Consider the following 21,933-nt stretch of genomic DNA (forward strand, 5'->3'; position numbering starts at 1 on the left):
TGTACGGGTGAAAGGAGGGAGGCTGCCTCTCTCTCCCCGGGGAGCCCCGATCGGCGCGCTGCTCAGAATGCCTCCATTCAGCCCCGCGCTGCCGCTGCGTGGGGAAAGAGAGCCGTGGCGCGCTCCTGCCGCCGGGGGTCGGGTTTAACCGTTCGTCGACCTCTGAGCCTGGTGTCAGTTTGGAGGGCGTTTAAACGCTAGGGTCTTTGCATGGCAAGGGCCCAATGCTGGAAACAAGAGTGGGCCAACTGGACAGGAAGGCAAGAATCGGGCTGTTCTATGACACAAGGCTATGTTCAAGACAACTTATCTTTTTTTTTTTCCTGGTAAGAGAAGACAATGGAAATACATTTTTTTCTGTTGTGCCAAGAGGCTGGGAGGCAAAGCTGTGCCACCTGCAGTCCTGTTCCACTTCTAGCAACAGGCGCTCTGAATTAGGAAGGTCAATAGGAAGGGCCCTGAGGTGTGTTCTGTGTCTGCCTGTACCTGCATCAGAGGCAGAACACTTTGGCCCTGCCAATATGGCTCCAACAGCTTCAGCATATCTGATATCACTTCACTTTCTCAAAGAAAAAGCTGCTTTTAATGTTGCCTAGAAGGTTTTAGTCAGGAAACTGAACTGTTCTGTATTCCTTCAGGAGTGTGTGTGTGTGCGCGTGCGTGCCTGCCTGCCTGCGTGTGTGTGTGTGTGTGTGTTCGCGTGCGTGCCTGCCTGCCTGCGTGTGTGTGTGCGTGTGTGTGTGTGCGTGCGTGCCTGCCTGCTTGCGTGTGTGTGTGTGTGTGTGTGTGTGCGCGTGCGTGCCTGCCTGCCTGCGTGTGTGTGTGTGTGTGTGCGCGTGCCTGCCTGCCTGCCTGCGTGTGTGCGTGTGTGTGTGTGTGTGCGTGCGTGCCTGCCTGCCTGCGTGTGTGTGTGTGTGTGCGCGTGCGTGCCTGCCTGCCTGCGTGTGTGTGTGTGTGTTTGTGTGCGCGTGCGTGCCTGCCTGCCTGCGTGTGTGTGTGTGTGTGTGCGCGTGCCTGCCTGCCTGCCTGCGTGTGCGTGTGTGTGTGCGTGTGTGTGTGTGCGTGTGTGTGTGTGTGTGTGTGTGTGCGCGCGTGCCTGCCTGCGTGTGTGTGTGCGTGTCGGGGAGGAGGGTGTAACTCGCGTGTGACGCGGTGCGTTTGTCATCCCTCTCCTTGGTGCCTGGAGCCTGCTGTGCCTGTGCCAGGTGGGCTGAGCTGCTGGCCGTCCCCGCTCTGCCCCGGCTGTCTGCTCGCACGTTCCCTCAGGGTCGTGTTCAGTTCAGGGAGAGAGACAGGCAGGCCCGGGCGGCTCTGCACGTGTGACCGGCTGTATCTCCTGTCTGGGGGGCGGGAGGGGGGTTGTGTGTGTAAATGTTGGCAGGTGGGAGGTCACGGGGAGGAGTTCGTTTACGGGAGGCCATGATTATATTAAGGCCTCCAGCTCAGCTGAGGGAAAAAGAACATTGTGTTCTCCCGACAGACTGATTACAAAACATAAAGCTGTTCCATTTGATTTCTGCAGATTGCATCATTTTCAGAAAACTTATGGCAAGAATTGGACCCTTCATCCATTTAAGAATGTGCCTTTTGGTTTTTTAACACAGAACTAGATTGATGCAGTTTGTTCTTTTCATGTAGAGCCAGGTGGGGCTATGGGGGTAAATTCAGCTTTATAGAATAACCACTAGGTGGTGCCACACACTTCTGTAATGGAATGGTGATGAACTCAGTGCTAGTTATTAGTCTCTTTCAGTTGCTCTATGTAAGACAGCAATTCTGTATTAAATTGTTTGTAAATGATTTTGAACAATTGATTGTAATGAATGTGAAGAGAGTATTTTTCTGTGATTTCTCTTATATGGCAAGTGTCTTGTTGGATTGCTTTGGACATGTCATCATTAGTTGAGTTTCTTGTACAGTAGGATTAGTCTCATTAATGTACATGTATTTAATTTGCACTGGACAATTCCCTGTGCAAACATGCACATCCTCACCAGTGTACAAACCTCTACAAGGCTAAAGCTAATTAAGTTACTGTGGGGCTGTAATTATTTTCATATACTTGTGAATTATTGTTCCAGGGGAAAGGTTTTGGTGGAAGGCCTCGCGGATAGCCAAACTGTGCATTTTGCCGATTTGCCACTAGAGGGAGTGATGATGAGCTGACGGGGATGCAGATGTTCCTCTTGAGGAGCATCATTGCCAGAGTGCTGTATGCTGACACAGAACAGCAGTTACTGTGAGTGTGCGGGGGGGGAGAGGGCTGGGAAGAGGGATTAAAATCTCCAAACTAATGAGATGTAAAGTAGCGGGAAGCTCAGCTCCCAAAAAGGCATGAGGTCCAGCCTGGCCTGGACGCACAGCCCCTGGCAGTGTCCACTGCCCCCCGGCCACAGTGACTACTAACACTGCAGCATATTCACTAATGACTGCTGTTTCCCGCTCTTACTGCCCTGGAGCATGGTGAGATATGGATGCTGAGCAGTACCTAAGCGCTGATCTTTAGTTTAACTCCAGCTAGCACCAGACACCCCATAGATGGCCCTCACAACACATTGCAATGAATGTGTATTTTTCTGAGTTCTCTCATTTGGTTATTTTCCCATACAGCGCTACAGAAGTACTTAAAGAAAACCCAGCTGAACCCTTGGTTAGATGGCTGTGAGACGAAAATGTTAAGTAAATTACTGATCGCTGATGAACCTCAGCTACTCCGGAATGTAGGTTCCCCTGAGCACAGACAACAAGCGCGTGGTCTGACGCTGACGAGCCAAGGAAACGAGGGCGAGAGGAAGACAGTTTGTGTCAGAATTCACAATTCATTGTTCTGAAAATCATATTTCTCCCTCTCTATGGTTTCTGCGCCAGCCTGAGGAATATTTCTGCGGCTCTGCCTGCACGGCTTGTTAGGGGATGATGTGCGGCTTTGTGTCCTGGCGTGTTATCTGGAATATATTGATCCGTTTCAGCGACATTGTTTTGGTGACAAATTGGTAATGGGGCAGGGGCGGTGCTGAGGCCAGGCTGGGCTCTGTGCTGCTGCCCCTTTGGTTCCCCGAAGGAGGAGGGGGCGTCCATTGTCTCCCTCCTTTCATACCGGCCGTTTGCTAATGAAACATGACAAGTGCATCTGACATTCATCACCTAGGTGTCAGCGAGGGAATGCGCTCTCCCTGAATTAGTGAAATCCCGCCCAGGAACGATGGGAATCAGAAGCAACAATAGTGAACCTGGATCATATCAGCCTGAGTACATACGAAGGCCGGAGGGTTTCCTGGTGTTCCAGTGCAGCAGCTGCTATGGGTAGCACCCCCCCCTCCCCCCCCGCCCCCATCTCTTGAAGGATCATCCCTCCCAAAGAGACGGCTCTCCTCCCTCGAAAACTCACGCAGGCATCTAAAGGGCAGCTTCAATGGGGAGGAGAAAGGGGGCAGATTAGCATTTAGTTTGTATCAGCTTCCTCAGGAGGGATGTCAGCGCTGAGAGGGATACGCGTGAGGCCCAGCCGAACGGCGGGGTCTGGCTCTCTGCAAAACACTGCGGTAAGTGGCTGCAGACGTGGGGCAGTTCTGATCGGAGGGTCAAGCGGCTTTCCGGCAGCAGTGTGACAGGCCCACGCAGGGACACACGTACCCAAAAGAACACGACTTCCTCTCTGCACTTACAGCTGAAATGCACGTCCAGTAGAGCGCTTTTTAGACCGAGCAGGAGGTTGCTAGTGACATGACTGCAGCCTCCTGATTGGCTGCCCTCATATTGCTGATGCCTCAATTCCGTTTGTACGTTCATCCAAAGGCAAGATTGAGCAGTCTTTACTTCTGTTGCTTACCGTACATTTAACTACTTAAAAAGTTGCGTTGATCTCCTCATAGTTTTATTTGTCCATTCGATGTCGTACGTGGGCTTAACTTCTGCAGGCTGCTGCACGGTTCTCAGAGCTCAAGGAAGAGACCAGGCTGTTCCCTGCATTCACCAGACCGCAGCTTCAACAACCATGACAACAGAGAGACGGGATCTCCATGGGAGAGTGCGGCATGCATACAGCCACCTGCAACTGTGGAACTGTAAGAAGTGTGGACCGTAGCGTGGGAATGTGTCCCTACTCACACACACAAAAAAACACACACACACCACGCACAAATGCATGCACACATACACGCACACACACAAACACACATACACACACACGCACGCATGCACACACACACAAACACGTGCATGCACGCACACACACACGCACACACACAAACCCACATTTGCACACGCACACGCACGCATGCAAACGCATGATTCATGCCCCTACATCCCCGTGTAAAAGACTCAGTAAAAGGCAGTTAAACTATGGCTGTTTCACTATGGGGCTTGTGTGTGCTTGGAAAGCTAAGTCCTTAAAGCTCCTCCTAGTAGGAGGAAGACTGCTGAAATTAATGACGGTAATAGATTTCACTGGCTGCATGGCATGTGCTGTTAACCCAGGGCCATTCCCATGGCTTGTGGCTTATGCTCGGACTCAACAACTGAATTTCCTGAAAATGCAGGTCTTTCCCTGTTTCATTTCACATGGGCTTAGCTGCAGCCTTGGTTCTTGCTTTATGGTCTGGGAGTGTGAACCTTTCATGACACCTGACCATGAAGAGCCATGAATAGAAAATGAAAGAACGACTTGCTATCCACTCTCCCTCAGGAAACAAATGTAAAACATTCTGTGATGTAAAATGAAATGTAAAACAGTCTTCTCTAGGTCATTTCATTCAGTGAGTCAACCTTTTTGGCTGAAAGCAAGGTTGTAGGATTTATTTAAAAAATAATAAAACATTGCATAGCAGCTCATATTGCACAAATACAGGATAAACAAAGTAGAGACAGATCCCTTACCCAGACACTTTACGGGAACTGGCCTGAAACAAGGAATACTGGAGCTCCCCAGTGTTTTTATTTTGGGCCAGTTGCTGTGAAGTGTCCAGATAAGGGGTTTGTCTCTAGTTTGACTGTTCTGGTTGTTGAGCTATTGTTCACTATTCATTTTAGTGGGCTTGAAGCACACTGGGCATCTTCCTTTTATACAGAATAAACAAACTTGACAGGAAACATGCAAGCATTCTCCAGAGTCCTTTCTTATTTCTTACGTGATTAAGGTGCTGCCTCCCGTTCATTTTTGAGAAGAGGACATGTGAGATGGGGACAGGTTCTTAATAGATGAAACCTCTCGTTCTCATGATTTGTCTCTATTACCATACACATTATGACCGGTTATTTGTGCCTTCATTGAGGGTGGATGTCAAAGAACGAGCAAATAAAATGCAGGCATGCATGGTTAATGGGAGGATTAGGATCTGGTAAAGAAAGGTCACCGTCATCTATTTCTTATCTGCGTTGCATCGCTGATCCACTGGTTTTCACAGAATGTGGATGGGGTGATATAGTTCGCCCAGTGAATGGGATAAGCCATCCAGTTTGTTGACAGACCAGTGGATGAGTATGTCCTGACAGCACCTCTATGAAATTTCAATTAAAATGTAAATGTAGTATTTATTACTTGTGTGCAAATTCTGCGTTGACGTCTACGTCAAATTTTACACTTGGGAGCAAATTGTCTATTAAGGAATATAAAGATCAACTCGACTCATTGTCAGTGAATGAAATGGAAAGGGGGTACTCTGGATTAGTTCCCACCCATCCATGGAGGGAGCCGGGGGACAATGACAGAGCGGAGGAGGCAGGAAAGGGGGACCGGGTGTTAACGGGGGGTCACATTTCAAAGCTGGAACATCTGCAGCGCCCTCTCGTTCCCCCCGGTGTCCGCGCTCCAGCGTGGATCTCTCCCTGTTTCCTGGCATTCTTCACCCTGTGTGTCCACATGCAGGTGTGCTTTTGCAGGGGCCAGCTGAGAGGGATTGTCCCCCCCTCCCCCCCCACCTCCGCCCCCGGCCGTGTCATGCCCCCTAACAAGAGACACATTAGGTTCTGTGTGTCAGGCCTGTTGCCAGGGTGTTGCTAGGTTACTTCCTCACACTCCCTGGCGACCTCAGCCAGGACATTACTGTGACCCCGCCTCACTGACCACTGGGCTGTGCTGGCCAGAGAGGACACTTTGTGTTGAGCCAGCGGATTGAGAATCTATAGTCAATGATGGGCACTGCCTTTGTTTTGGTGGAGCATAAAAGGTTTGGTGTAACACTCACAGGCTGTGGTCAATGCACGGGAAATTTTACTAAAAAAAACTAAAAAGCCCCAAATAATAGGATAGGATAATAATAGGATCTTTATACCATAAAAATATACAATGTAAATGTGGTTATGCTATGTTTATGAAAGTGTAAGTGTAATATCATGTTTCTAGATATAATGAAATGAATAATAATTTATTTCTAACTATGCATTTGATAATTCACCATGTATATTTCAAAATATATTCCTGGTTTTGTCTTGGTCATCAAAAGTTATCATGTTTTAGATACATATTCATTTTTATACAAGGGGTAGCTCATGCACACATTAGCATTTGATTCATTTATTTCACTAAAGCTACTGAGACCGTAAAAATCTTTGTTTTATGCTTTTCAACTGTTCATCGATTGCACAATAAAACCAATTGTGAAATCCTGTGATCCTGGCACAGGAAGACAAGAATTGCTACTCATAGCTTTGAGAGGGAAAATAAGGGTAAAGGGAGAGATGACAGGAAGCGCTGGCCACTGTGCTAACTTTTAATTCCGTAATTATATCAGCAAGCAAGAAAATGAACGAATCGCCCCTATCATCCCGTCCAGCTATGCGATCAATAAAATGGGAACATCTGCAACCATTCCGGGGCAACACCACATTTTTTTTCACGTGCAGCATTTGTAGTTTTAGCAGATCTTTTCCATGTATTACGCATCCCTCCAGAGTTATTAATGAAAGCTGCTGGAGGCAGCAACACTGTCACAGTGTGGATGCCCAAACCAGGTCATGTGACACATTTCGATTTATCACCACCGGTGACTTAACGCCGCTGATGAAGGCTGAGGGACTCTTAAAAGCCTATTAGGCGGCCATTAATGAAGTGTCCTGGCTCACACAAATCAAAGCACGACCTGGCTAGTGGTCCCACCCGAAGGGAGCCGTTTAGCTGGGGCTGATGTGACTCACAGTGTGCTGCCAGCCCAGTGTGGTCCCAGCCAAGCCCTGGGCACACAGCAAGACACTGAAAGGGTCAGAGGACTTCCTGTGTGACAGCTTCAGCCTGGGAAAAGAAAACACTGGTCCTCAGTGTCACTCTTTCAGCCATTTTTACGTGACTACCCAGTTTCAATGAGGCCAAGGTATTCAGAGAGTCAGGAGCAGAGGGGACTGTGGAAGGGAGCGGAAGTTGTTGTCATCGGGCTGAAAGCCATGTGAAATGTTTAATTAAAAACTCCCGACGTTTCTTTTTTTCCCTACAAATTTTCAAAGACAATCACCACAGAAACGGGAGCAGTGGCAAAACAACTCACCCCTCCCCCGTTTTTTTTTTTTTACTGGAAAGAACTATGATGTAATTGGTCAGCATTCAGTTTTTGTCTTGAGATCCAGCGCTGTTTACAGAAATTTGTCCTCTTAGTCAAGGAGATTAGCTAAAGAGGGCCTCTGAAATGCCAACGGTGGGCCTTTCATTTGACTGCAGCCAAAACAGAGACGCTAGTCCCCAAAAGTAAAAGAGAGAAAAGGAAAATAAAATGAAAGACAGACAATATAATTCTTCACTTCTTCTTAATTTGTATCTGAAATCTCTCTCTTTGTCTCTCTCTGTCTCTCTCTCTCTCTCTCGCTCTCTCTCTCTCTCACACACACACACACACACACACACACATGCATAAACTCACTCTCCCTCTCCCTCAGTTATAATTACAGTCCATAACAGCCCAGTGCTGTCAGTGAGCTGTGCTGTGTTCAGGCTGCTCTGCGGCCTGATCCTGGACACCGGTGTGGCGCCTGTCTGACTGCTAGGCTAATCCGCCCCACCCGCATCCGCACTGCTTCAGCTTCCTGAAAACAGGCCCTCGGAGAGAAAGTGTTCATGCTGCAGAAACGAGCAGAAATAAAATCTCTTTGACTCCTGGGGTGTGAAGCTTAGTGGGTCCCCTGGAGGGGGAGGGGCAGCGGCTCCTTGCAGGTGTGAGTAATTGTCTCGGTAAGGTAACGGCTTGCTCTGGTAATCTGAGCAGCAGAGAGCACATTGTCCACACTTTCTGAGGCGATTTCTTTCACGAATGAAAAAAAAATCTCTTCCCTCTTTGACAAAGGCGGAAGGGAAAGAATATGGGGCAAATAATGGCAGTAATTGGATGTGAGAGCTTTACCTTGCAAATGAGAGCGATCATTTTCACAGTTTTGTGATTCTGCACGTGCAAGCTCATTTTCGGCACATTTCACCCTTTGATAATGGCTTCCAGAGTATAACAACAGAATCAGTGCTGCCCAGATGCACGATTTGACTTATACTCAGTTGCTGAATAGCCAGGATCATTTGTGTGCTATTTATGGTTGGAAAAATATGACCAGCTGCACTGATTTGTGGGCCCAATGTTGTGCATCAGGGTTTACAATCTGTTTAATACAAAAACGTGAAGCCATAATATATAAGGTGATGGCAGCACCAAGATAGAAGGCCTGGTTCATAAAACAGGGAGGTGATTTACAGAAAATATCACTGTGGAAAAAGAGAGCCTGTCTGCACCAATTCAAACAGTCCATCTGAGCGCCACAGCCCGACTCCCCACTGGTTCCTCCATGGTGATCCGGTGCTGGATTTTCCATCATTATGGTGCAAGCTCTGATGGTTGTTATTGCTTGGGCCGACTCTGGGTTCCTACATCGGTTTTATTACTGGGGGAGCGAAAGAAGGGAGAGAGAAAAGGAGCCCAATAAAACCTGTGGGGCTTTTGCAGCGGTGTTAACATTTTCCACGTCGCGAGAGAAGGTGACACAGCCAGGCATTGTGTTCCTCGGTTGAGTTGTATGTGATATACGAGAGCTTGATCGCATTCAGGGAGTGCTGACAGAGTCCCGCAACAGGGTGGTAGCAGAGGCCAGGCTCCTCAAGGGCAGGGCAGGGGCAGGTTACAAAACTCAAAGTGCGACTCGCGAGCTGGCTGATCTGTGAACAGTGTTTGACAACGGTGACCTCCAGACCTCTGGGTGTCTCACCCCATTCTGACACTGAGCCCAAAACTGACCCCTGGGGAACAGGCAGCACTCACTGCTGAGGGATTACTGACAGTTTATAGTGGTTAGAAAGTGAATTCCTGAGCACCACTGTGTATATATACAAGAGGAGACTGTGTACGCTCCCTACATCACAAGAGAGGCCTTATGTTGCAGGCACCCTGAACCTCAGGACTCTGTCTGTAGCTTACTACTGTTACATGCTAAAATAAATCATTCAACTCATTAACTAACACATCAGGAAGAAATCGACATTTATTAAGATCCTCATGGCAGCCATATATGAAACATGGCTATGGACATTTATTTCAAGAGGGGAGTAGGAGGCCATGTTTTAGCAGTAATTACTATGACAGTCAAACCAAATGATGCAGAAATGGCCTCTGACACACAGAGCGATGTTTACTGGTCACATTCAGGGGATGGCCACTTTACATCATCTCACCCTGTTGGTTCTGGGCCATTCGACACACTGAATTGTGTTTTCATTGAGTTTCCACAATGCCTGAATTATGATCCATTCCAGCTGCCTCTGACATCAGTTTGAGACTGAATGATTATGCTTCTGCACGTCTCCACCACATTGCATTCGCTTCTGACAGTTGTATCATTATTAGTTCAACTGGCAGTGAGGAAATTACTCTTGGTTAGAATTTACCAGTAGGTGGATGTTTATTTGTGATTGGGTTAAATCTGCTTGTTTGAGGAATTCAAGGGTTTACAGTTATGTCATTAGATATGCCAGCGTTTTAATGAATGCAGCGTTTTAATGAACTCTGCCTCTTCACAGCACTCAGATGTGCCTTGTGTCTCCAGCTCTACGCTGACATCGTAACAGAACATCCACAGAGTAGCTCCTCCAATCTGCATCTTCACTTGTGGGAGCAAAGCTAATTAATTATTTCAAAGGTGGAGATAACATAGTTCTCCACAATTTTATCGACTCTTTTATTTTAAAACCTCCATCCCATTTTGCAATGTTTCTTCAAGTAACACAATAAATATGGTAAAACCTTCATTTGCTGCTCGGTTTATTTATTGGAGGTGTGTCGTAATGAAAATATCCCGATTGGCCGTTCCACAAACTCTGCGATCGACACGCCTCCTTTTCAGCTTCTCATCCTGTCAAAAATCAACTGGGGGAGTGAACTGAGTAGAGACTGGCCTTGGCCTGGGCTGAGTTCAACAGGAGGTAGTCAAAACATGATAAAAGCCTAGTCGTACTGTGGTATGACCGAGCCCAGGCTGGCTCAAATGTCCTATAAAAGACAAAGATGGATCTGACACTTATGTGAGCCCGGGACTGTAGTGATGTCTCATTTAATCCCTCTTGGTCACAGATGGGAAAGATTATCAAAGTGTTTATTTTCATTTCCACCATTTTGCTCCTCGCTCTCATGGCCCATCAATCATAACTGCCCCCCCTCCCTCCCCATCCCATAACTGCCCCCCCCCTCCCTCCCCATCCCATTTGATTCCCAGTAGACCTGGGACTGTGGGAAAGCATGAGTGCAAATTGCCTGCAGTTAGCCTTCCTTACACATTTACACTGCGTCCTCAGAGGAGCTTTGCACTGAAACGGGACAGAGATGGCATGAAGATAAAGGGACTAGTTCCTGCTTACATACTGTACTGCATAAGTGTGCGTACTGGTCAAAAACGTCATGTAAACCTATGTACAGTACACACTCTGTATAAGCGTATGATGGCACTCATATATCGCACACACTTTGGATGTATGTTTTACCAACTCCCGTGTTGCATACATTGAAAATGTTCAGCCTGCATATACAATACCGCATCTCATTTGTTACACATCAAACTGTGCAAACCCCTTTCCTCACACATTCACGCCCTACGCAGACTCACGTTAGACGAGTGAAAACTGATACACTGACACTGATGTTGCATGCATTCAGAGTCTGCACGCGAGTGCACGTACGTAGCCAGCATGCGCATAGAATGTAAACACACACAAACAGGTCATGCAGCTGTATACACACACAATGCAGGCACGGAACAGCAATGCCCCCGCCCTCCCTGATATTATGGACCAGAGCTGTGACTGTATGCTACGTTGCTACTTAGTTCTTTTTTTTATTTGCAGACTGTGTGCAGAACGATGCAAGATCAATATACTATGATATCAGGAGGTAAGAAAAAAGCCAGTTTTGTACAATTACAAACATTTGAAATACTTCAGAGAAGTATATCATGACAAGCAGTCTTTATGATGGTATATCAACAAAACAAAACACGAAAACTGAAATAATAATCAAAAACCCAAGAAGTGAGCTATCCCTTTAACAGGGAAAAGGTTAACCTCTGCAGCTCCCCCTTATTTCTACCCCACCCCCCACCCATAACCGTCCTAACCTCTACCCTCTTGGCAGCTCCTACTGTGGGCTATGGTTCTCTTGTGAAAATCTCAACCGACAGGTACAGGAACTCCCCACAATGGAAATGAGGCAGTTGATGAAAATGCGTATGGACCTTTTTCAACGATGCAAAGACATGGGGGTTAAGGATGCGATGTTCCTCTTTAGGTTCACCTTTCACAGCAGGTACTTCACTGCTTTTCTAATTGGGTCTGGCATTACTTCTCATGGCTGACTATCGAAGCCCCTGTCTGCATGAAGTGAAGCAGGTCAAGTAGAACGATATTTCTTAAATCCCTTTCCATCCCACCCCACGCACACATACACACGCACAAACTCTAATATTTGGGGTGTGGAAATTAATGTATGTGCAGAAGCATTCAGGAAGCCCCCCCCCCCCCCCCCCGCCCAATTCCCTTAAACCCCCCACCTCTGGGGTCCTGCTTCTTGTGGGCAGGGAAGTAGTAAGTGGGGTTTGAGCTGGAGAGAGGGCAGCACATCAGCAGAATGACTGTTGGGTCCAGAAACATACCTGTAACCACTCTGGGTTTACACAACAAAGAGATATTGTCAAATGGGGGTGGGCATGTGTTTCAAATAAAATGTTTTTTCACTCTTATGTTGATGGCTTTTTTAAATGACCCATCCAATTTCTGTACTTTGTGAAACTTGAGAAAAAAATTGAATTGTATTTGCAGAACTCCGTCAGCTAGTTGAGAAAGCCCTGTTCAAGAAGCCTGATCTGTCTCGGGTTTACCAAGCTCTGTGCTCAGGGATGAAATCATGGACCTCAATAAACTCCTTCTTTTTCTGTGGAGAAATATAGAAGAGTTTCATTCAGTTTTACCAGTGAAATCAAAGACTTATCAAATGCACCCCTTCAATGCTTTGGTATATTGTCTGCAAAATAATTCATGGACCTCGATGAACTCAGTCTTATTTCAACACAGAAATGGAGTTGACCTGTGAAATATAAAACCTTAGTATCCAAAGCGGGTACTTTGTCAGCAATAGAGACATGGAATATTAGAATAGACAGCTGGTGCTGAGTTCTTTATTTTCCCCAAAACGTGTGGCTATAATATATGTTTGTCATGACGTAGCAAGAATGAACCATTCGCCTAATATCTCTGCCAAAGGAGTGTATGTGTGTGTGTGTGTGTGTGTATGCACTGTGGGTTTGGATTCTCCTGGACTCAGAAAGACTTTATATAGAGCTTTTCTCTGGAGATTTTTTAAATGTCTGCTGTGGACACTAAAACTGGCGCCAGACTTTTTTTGGAATAATAATTACCCTAGAAAGTATGGCATATGTTTTCTATGACTTACAGTCATTTTTCCAGTTAGTTTGTCCTTTGCAGAAGGGATGAGAGAGAGAGAGAGAGAGAGAGAAGGGGGGTAAGAGGCACTTTAATTTCAATTAAACACAACCAGCTATGCAAACACTGGACATCAGGGACTGGGCATAGCCGAGCAGTGGAGGCCTACCATAGAGCCAGTAAGTCTAGACTCCAGATGTGTGCTGCTGGCCCCTACGGTCCTCCGTAAATATCGCCAGCAGATGTCATGGGTTCAGTAGTAAATTACAAGGGGAGGATCGCAGGAGCAGAGTGGCCACAAAAATCCTCCACCCGGGCCCAAACGCTCTGGCTGTCGACAGTCGGACGCCGGCTCGTCCGCAGCGTAACAGAGAACCAATAACTTCAATTACAGAGCGCGAGCGAGCGAGGGAGCGAGGGAGGGAGGGAGAGGGGACGGGAAAGAGGAAGAGGGGCTGCGCTTCCCTCGCTCTCGCTGTCGCCCCTCTTTGCCCTCTACGCCCTGGTAACAGGCCTGGTGTGAGCGGTTCACATTCCTGCATCGCTTTTTTCTTCTTCTTCGTTTCACGATTCCTTTTTTGTGCATGTTGTCCAGTTGCCATGCCTCACTGCCGTTCTTCTGCTCTGTATTGTGTGTGTGCATTTGTGTGCGTGCGTGTGTGCATATGTGAGTGGGTTTGGGTGCGTGTGTGTGTGCATATGTGTGTGTGTGTGAAAAAGACAGATATGGCTATAGCAGGAAATTTATGTTTGGATACGCGGTGTGATTGTAGATACATATATAAATATTGTTTGTTTATGTACATACTGTGTATGTATTGTGTTTGTGCATCTGTACTATGTATGTATGTTCATGTACAGTATCTACTGCATGAATATGTGCACGTGTGTGTGCACGCTTGTGTGATGCTAGTCCATCCTGGTGCTGACATCCCTGGGTGATGATGGCTGTACCTCAGTCTACAGGCTGACACCCTTTCAGCCATTTCATCCCTACATCCCCAGCTGCCCCCGTCCCCCAGTATGGCTTTCCTTGAGATATCTTTTACTGAGTGACAAGTGGCACTTTCACAAGCAGCGCCCCGGTGCATGCTGGGAGAACCTGGCTGCTCCGCATGTGTCTCCCGCTGCCTGCCCTGCAGTGGATCTCAGATCATCCCCGCTGCTTCCTCCCAGCTTTCCGCAGCCCACTCACCCCTCCGTAACCCCCGTTCCCACAATCCTCTCTGAGGACAGTGGGAGAGCACATGCCCCAGTGGCTGCGATGCGGAGCCTTGGCCGCGCTCTTTCATCTGTAGCGCTTAACAATTGATGCGCTAATGCTGACTGACAGGCAGCATGACTTGCACGTTCTCACCGCTGCCTGTCTTCTGGGGACGGCTCCCCCAGTGTCCCCGAGCTGCGTTTCGCGGGTGCCTGGTGTTAGCGACCAAACAGCTGCTGGGCTGGGATCGCGAGCGTGTGAGTGAGAGACAGGGATGGCTGCCGTGCCGCGCGGCGTATCTCCCGCAGGGAGTGTGGGGGGGTTTGGGGTAGGGGCACTGTGTACACACCAGTGTTGGCCACATTTAAATGCCAGCGGAGCACAATCGTTGTCTGAGCAGGACGTCCTGGACCTGGATGGCGCTGGCCCCGCCGCGGTAGCGTTATCCGCAGGACGCCAGCTGTCACCGTGGGCTTTTGTGTGTCAGTCAGACTGCTGGCACCGCGCCACACCGTCAGCTAGGGACTGCAGGATTGTTCCCTGAGCCAATGTGAGCTGTCCCTGCACGGTATAGCTCACAGCGCCAGGTCATTGGGTCTGCAGTAAGACAACAGGGCGAGGGGCTAAGGATGCATCTGTCAGTGCTGGCCTAATACGTCTGACTGCCAGGCAGCTTCATTTGTCCAGAGCTGTTGAAAGCCGCTTATCCTGAATGGTCACTTCTGGGGAATGATTCCTACTTGTTTTCTTAAGTGATCCCATTTTCTGTAGGCAGTCTGAGTGTGTATGTGTGTGCACGTGTGTGTGTATGAAACAAATCTCTGCAAACCATATTTTAGGGGACGTTTTACATGCTCTGATGAGAAATCAGCAGGCCCACACAGCCTGGGCACTGAGTTGACAAAATGGCTGCGCTAGATTTCCAGAGCAAGTTCCCAGGTTTGAAGATTGCTGCATCATCCTGTCTGATGCTGCCCACCCCTGGCCAGTGACCAGCTCTGATTTTACATGTCCTGTTTACCTCAGAAAACCAATCAGATCCCATCCAGGAACAGTGTATTCAAACAGATTGTCTAGTGTTGTCTACTGTTGTCTATTCAAACAAATTTCTTAAGAATTCACGCAGCCACTCCTTTATAAAGGATTTTAAAAACTTTACAATTCTGGAGTGCAGCTGGAGTTCTTAAGAAGTCGGTTGTACATTTTATGCCAGAAGTTCATAGTTTGTGATCTGATTTTACACAGTTCATTCTGTTTATCTATTAATCATATCCACAATGAAGGCTCACAGACTCAAGACAGCACAAGTAGTGTGAAACCATGCTTATCATTTCAGTTAGTTATATGCCTATTCTCTCTGCGGTGAAAGATTATCAAGGAATTGCTGTAGGCCTCATAATGCTGAATCAAAACCAATAATCTCCAGATTGAGGTAAATCAGTTGACAAGTTTGATCTCTAAAAATTATACAGCATAAAAAGCCTAAATGGTCTTCAGAATGAAAACTACATAAATGTTGGACCTATAGATAACACACCATTGCTTTGCCAGGCTACAAATATATGGGACCAATGATCCATAATTTAAATCTGCATTACCACGGAAAGCAGGCTGAAGCTACACCCTACGCTGGGATTGTGCCACACATCAGACTTAAAGTAGGCTTTGTCAAAGAGAAGGGGACACATCCAGGTGGTGCAATAGGTTTAAATGTAATGTTTGGCTTTGGGCTCCATTCTATGCCAGACGTAGCTTTAAACCAGCTGCATATTAAGACAGCTGGTGTGAATGGCCCTCTGTCTGTTTACTCCTCAAATAATTACATGTTTAGAGGGCAATCGACAAAAAATGGGGGGTCATGTATTTCCACATATTTGTGGAGATGACACCAGCTAATCTGGCGTACCCTAAAATGTGAATGTTCGGAAGATTACGCTGCATTGGAGTCACTTAGCAGACATTCTAAGTGACTTTCAAAAGTGGACATCTCAAATCTGCAATATCACTGAGAAGGCACAGAATGTCCATATATGATAAGTAAGTGTAAAGTTAACCAAATAAACCACAATTAGTATTGTAGACTAAAGTAAATGGCATTACGCAAGTATCATATCCTTACACATTTATGTCTATAACATTATTATCCTAAAAGGAAATCCACAAAGAAAGAAAGAATATAGCTAAGAGGTGGCACTTCTATTTGAATCAGTAGACAGGTAGGATTTCTGCTCTAATGACAGCAGAGGAAGCTCATTCCACCACTGGGGGGCCAGAGCAGGCAACAGACATGATAGAGAAGTATAGGCATGTGGGGATGATAGGCCAGGTGCCTAGATGCTACAGAATGGACAGGTCTGGATGGTGGGTAGAGTCTGACGAACTTTTGAAGATATAACAGAGTGGTCCCTGTGGCTAGCACCAAGATTTCAAATTCGACGTAATCCGATAGCAGTAGCCAGTGGAGGGAGATTAGAAGGGGGCACGTTGGGGAGCGGAGTGCTTCCCATGTGTTTCTCAATAGCCCAGTTAAGAGGGTGCGACGGTCTGCATCCTGTGTGTGAACAGGTGAGCCCGCTGGCCGTTTCTTCCTCGGCAGCTGCGGGGCAGTGAATGGAGAGTACACAGGGCCAGCAGCCTGCCGGAGCCGGGCCGGGGAACCTTCCCAGCGATGGCACTCCTCCGCTCAACCGACTGTCAATATTGACAACAGGGATGACAACGGTCTGAGCCGTGGAGGGCCAGCCCTTTGCGTGTGTTTAAAGACCTGTGCTTTTGTTTGTCAAAGAGGCCGGCAGGTCTCTCCTCACTCCACCGTGCTCTCAGATAACAGCCGAGAAGTGGGATCCTTCCGGTCCCTTCCACAACCTTACTGGGTCTGTCCTTCGTCAATGTGGAAATGCACCAGGGATGGCCATTATTTGCAATGGTTTTGGTTGTCATTGCTATTTCTAAGACTTGTTTGTCCATTGTATTTTTCACTCTGAGGGCAGGCCATTCACTAAAACCTATCTATCTAGGGTGAGCAAAATCTTTATATCTCCAATGTGTCCTTTTTCTTTTTTTTTTGCTCCTTCTCTGATATCAGGAGTAACTTCTCCACTAATTTCCTTTGTGTGACACATGTCAGACTGGGCATTGAAATAAAAAGTAAGCCAAGCCAATCTTTTCGGCCAGGCCTGGCTAAGTTCCAGAGCCATTCAACACCGTTTCATCACGGGGAACAAGAGCACACAGTGCCACATACTCAATTGTGCAGTCGTTCACATCAGATGAAAATGTCTTATTATATTTTTCCAGATGAAGCTTATTGTAATTTGAATGCCTTTGATTAATGTTTATCAGCTCATTCATTTCCTGTTGGCGTATTCCTGTTGGCACGGTGTGCAGCTGCGGCCGAGGCAGCAGGAAGGTGGAGATGGACAGGATTAGGAGGTACTGCACCGGTGGAGGCACAGATGGAGATGAACAGGAAGCTGCTTTCGGTGGACAGATGGGCAGGAGCAGAGAATGGCTGGATGTACGGAGAAGCAGGGGAAAGAGAGGAGGAAGAACTGAATGGACAGAGGCATAGCTGCACAGGAGAAAGGAGCAGTTAAGAGCAGTTTACTCCCGGAGGCGGTTCATGCCGCCCGCCCCAGGATCCCCTCCCCTCACCGTGGGACTCTGCCCTTCCACCGGGGGGCCTCCCACCCCTCCGGCGTCTGGCTGTGTTCAGCTGGACTGGCTTTAGGGGCAGGAGCTTCAGGGGGGACGTGGGTTGTATGAGAGAGCCATCAGTCACCTGGTTAATTAGTACCCTCAATTGTCTCTAAACACCCTCCATGATGTGGCATTGTTGCAGCATAAATGTCCCCTTGTTGTTGGATATGTTGCAAAACTCTGTGCCTTTGTCTGCCTATCTGTCCACATCTGCCAGCCTGCTCAGCTTTGTGAACCTAAATTTCAGAGCCAAATATTTCTCCATTACATCATATAGATTGATTCTCAATTTGCAACTAAAAATTGAATGCCCATACATTATCCATAGTCATTTGTTCAGTACATTAAGACTTAGCCTGTATGTACTCTGTGGGTTGATGTAATAGGGTTATCTCTATATATAAACCAGTCACCACATTATTAAATGTCCATTTATTAATAGTCTATAATTAGCCATCAATAACAGAATACTCTCCAGCTCCATTGCATTGTACACAGTAGTTTGGTTTGCAGGGGGCAAGTTACTGGCAATCTAGTTGTTAAAATAAAGCGAGCAATTGTTATTCTTAACTGTCTCCCCCTGGGGTGTCCCCCTTCTTTCAGTGTTGACACAGCTCCCCCTAACCTCCCCACCCCAACCCCACACCCCCCCCCCCCACCCCCCGGATGACTGCACATCAGAAGCAGAGCGGCCCCCACACCTGGACATGTTTGCATAGGAAAGCAGGGCGGGTATTGCTTCACGGGCCTGATGACTGGCTCCAGAAAGTCTGGCCAGCTGTGCTGTGGGGATGTGAGATTGGCCTGTGTCTGACTGTGGGGCCACGCAGCTGGGGAAGGCATGTTCCCAAAGACTGAATAAAGAGGTGGAAAAAAAGGAGGGAGAGGGAAAAAAAAGCTCTGAGGCCATGCTATTTAGAGACTATATGCGTTTCTCACTCACTCTCTTTCCCTCTCTGTTCCTCTCTTTCTTTATCTCTGGCTCAATTTAAATGTGTTGTTTAAATTCATTGCTAGTTGGTGGATTTTTTCTGGGGGTTTTGACGCCAGTCCTCTTTATCCATCACCGCAACCTTCCCACTTAATTTCTTCCAAATTATTTCCCAGTGTCTGAATTGTTGAAAGATGTTTAGCATATATTTATGCACATTTTCTATTCTCAGATCTGTAAAAAGCAGCCACTTTTAGCTTTTTAAGTGGTTTTGTTGCTTTTAAAAATAGCTAATTTGGCAAACATATTTTTAGCTCTCGGGAATGGGCTTTTCTAAGTTATGATACCTTGAATTTGCATGGTTTTGCTGACATTGTTTTCAGTGAAAATAATTCAGTCATCAAGTGGTCTGGATTTAATTCCATTGGCATACCATGTTTTCTAAGTCAAGATTTGAGCATTTGTAATGAACAGGGACAAGTACAGTTTGGATGTTAAACCTATCGACTTGAGAACACAGCCAAATGAAAACTAGCCAATGACAGAAATGATGTGATAATAGGCTTCCCTTCTCTTCTATTTTGTGCTTTTCTTGCAATGAAGTTCATACTTTCATGTTGTTGACTGAAAGTTGACTGTTCACTGTTTGTGAATGATTTGTAAATACAACATCTCTTAGCTGTTTTAATATTTGGTAAGCATTAAACATTAAGAAGGCCAATGTCAATTCATTAAAATTAATAATAAAGCACTGCAAATAGCATTTGTTGCAAGAGCTGGATACTAAAAAGCTAATTTCCTGTGTAATACTTAGGATGTATTAACATACGAATCCCTGGGTAATACTTTAAGAATATTTACACACTGATATTTGGTGGCATGTTCTAAGGAAAATACGGCTTTTATTTCAGTCAATGCTAGAAGACAGGAATTTTCTGATAAAAATGAAGTAGTAAACAAAGCCCACATCATGATTCAACCTTGACATTAAAATCTATAGCAAGAGATGGGTTAATCCAAGCGTGTACGCAAAAGATCCTATAAACAAGAGCGAGAACACAGGCACTGCTGCCTGTCAGCTTCCTGCCACGCTGGCGTAGGAATGTGGGCACATCCTGTTCTGCGCCGGGCGCCCAATGGCACAGGAAGCCGGGTGCGCGTCGGGTGGCCCATCTGTTGCCCCTGCCCGTCTCCCATCGCTCATCAGTGCAACCTGCGGGGCGACAGGAGGCTGTCTGGCGTCACTGCGACGGGGGTCCTCGGGGCCACTGAGCACACCGGAGCGCGTGTGACTCTGCTGCCAAGCACCTGCCTGGTGCTCGGCTTTTCCACTGAGGGGGTTCTCACCGCCGGTCCTACAGTAGGATAGCCGATACTTCTGTCACTGTGGCCCGCTTACTGTCTGAATGACTCATCTGCATTACGGGTGCTGTTTGTGCAATTCACGGTGCATAGCTCTGAACCTGTGACTGTGCACATAATTTCCTCTTGCGTAAAATGCAATAGTGAGTTGTGGAATGGGCCATATGTGTCCACAACTATCGTACTTCTGATCCTGATGCCAAACTGGACAGAACTACCCTTCAAATCTGACAGAAACATATCTTTTCCCCCTTGTTTTCTGTTTAATGGAATGCATTTATATGCACTTTACATTTGTATATGTTATATATGTTTAAATATTTTTAATTGTGACTCCGTGGTAAGAAGCACATCTATATGTTCATAACTGTGGGCTAAATACATGGTCTGTAATAAGTTCTATTTCAAAAGAGCACCCTCAGAACTAATATAACTTGTGAGGCTTGCTAACTTCCTTATCTGTGCTGCCATTAGGAGACAGGAAGACCAGTTGTCTGCTAGAGAAGCAGATGGACCCCACTGACAAATGGGAAGGAGAGCATGAGATGTGCACATGGGGACATGTGTCCTCCTGGTGCCGGGGGACAATAGGCCATTTCAGGAGAAGCCTGTGCTCACAAACAAGCACACAACTCTGGCTAGGAACAACTGTCACCATTCACAGCTCAGTCGCATGCTCACACACACACACACACACACACATGCACGCGCACGCGCACGCACATGCACGCACACACACTCACACATACTCACACACACACTCACACACTTGCATCTGCACACACACACTCACACATACACGCACATGCAGACACACACACACGCATGCAGCTGGCCCACCATGAATATGAACCCTTGCGATCCAGCCACAGGGCCAGTGTGTTCATTCACACTGCCAGAAGAAATGACCTCCATCAGGCCTGTGGAGACGATGGCCTCCCAAGTTAACAGTGACACACTGTGTGCTAAATAACCCTCTGATCTTATCCATGCGCGTGTATGTATGCGTTTGTGAGCTTGTGCGTCTGTGTGTGTGTGTGTGTGAGTGTGTGTGTGTCTGTGTGTTTTATGTTGATTCAGTGCAGTGCTGGGACGCCTGGCCCCCTCATGCTGACCCTGCTATTTGTCTGGATTTCATTAAAACAGATTCACAGGGCTGTGTGTCATTTGCCCTAACCTCTCTCTAAACTGTGAGTGGGGGCATTGCACACCACCGTAGCCCTGTTCTCACTGTTAACAGCATACACCAACCCAGAACTGTACTTACGAATTATATTCACTTTAAGAGTATATTACAGCAATTTGAAAACCATTTGTGAGCCCAGTATTGAAGTCAGTGCTAACAGCTTACAACAGCATAGTCATATGCAACACCAAACATTCTCCTCCTGTCATTGGACCATTGATCTCACAGTTAACAGCACCCAAACCGAAGATTGTGCTCACTCAATACCTGGTTCAAACCTGGTGCTGTTCTGAATGTTTCTTAACCGTGTTGTTTAGAACTCACTTTTAACCTATCACTGGAGCAGGCCTGATCACCCACACACTGCACATAGGTGTCGATACTACCCAACACTCTTCTTCTCTGAAGGCACAGGCAACCCAAAACCTGGCTTGTGATCTACATGATGAAAGCATAGTTAATTCACAGGCAAGGTAGCATCTCAGTCATCCCCCACACCACTCTGTATGCAGCATGTGATTTACGGGCCGTGTGTTTATCAGAGCAGAGAGGAGCCACAGAGACACACTGGCTGGAGAATGTAATGAGCAGAGGTGCATTCTGGGAGACACTCTAAGAAACACATCACCTCCTTCACAGAGAGGAGCATTCGCAACGCCTCTTTTAAA

At 47.0% G+C, this 21,933-nt stretch overlaps 1 long non-coding RNA gene across 1 annotated transcript; it reads left to right on the forward strand.

Moving 5' to 3' along the window:
- Window positions 1–3,401: 3,401 nt before the first annotated feature.
- Window positions 3,402–18,093, forward strand: LOC118207178. Its single transcript, XR_004761326.1, has 3 exons — window positions 3,402–3,542; window positions 3,918–4,064; window positions 17,430–18,093. It is a non-coding gene; the product is annotated as an uncharacterized LOC118207178 (long non-coding RNA).
- The last annotated feature ends 3,840 nt before the right edge of the window (window positions 18,094–21,933 follow it).

The sequence above is a fragment of the Anguilla anguilla genome, chromosome 11 (assembly GCF_013347855.1).
Source record: "Anguilla anguilla isolate fAngAng1 chromosome 11, fAngAng1.pri, whole genome shotgun sequence".
Lineage (NCBI taxonomy): Eukaryota > Metazoa > Chordata > Actinopteri > Anguilliformes > Anguillidae > Anguilla > Anguilla anguilla.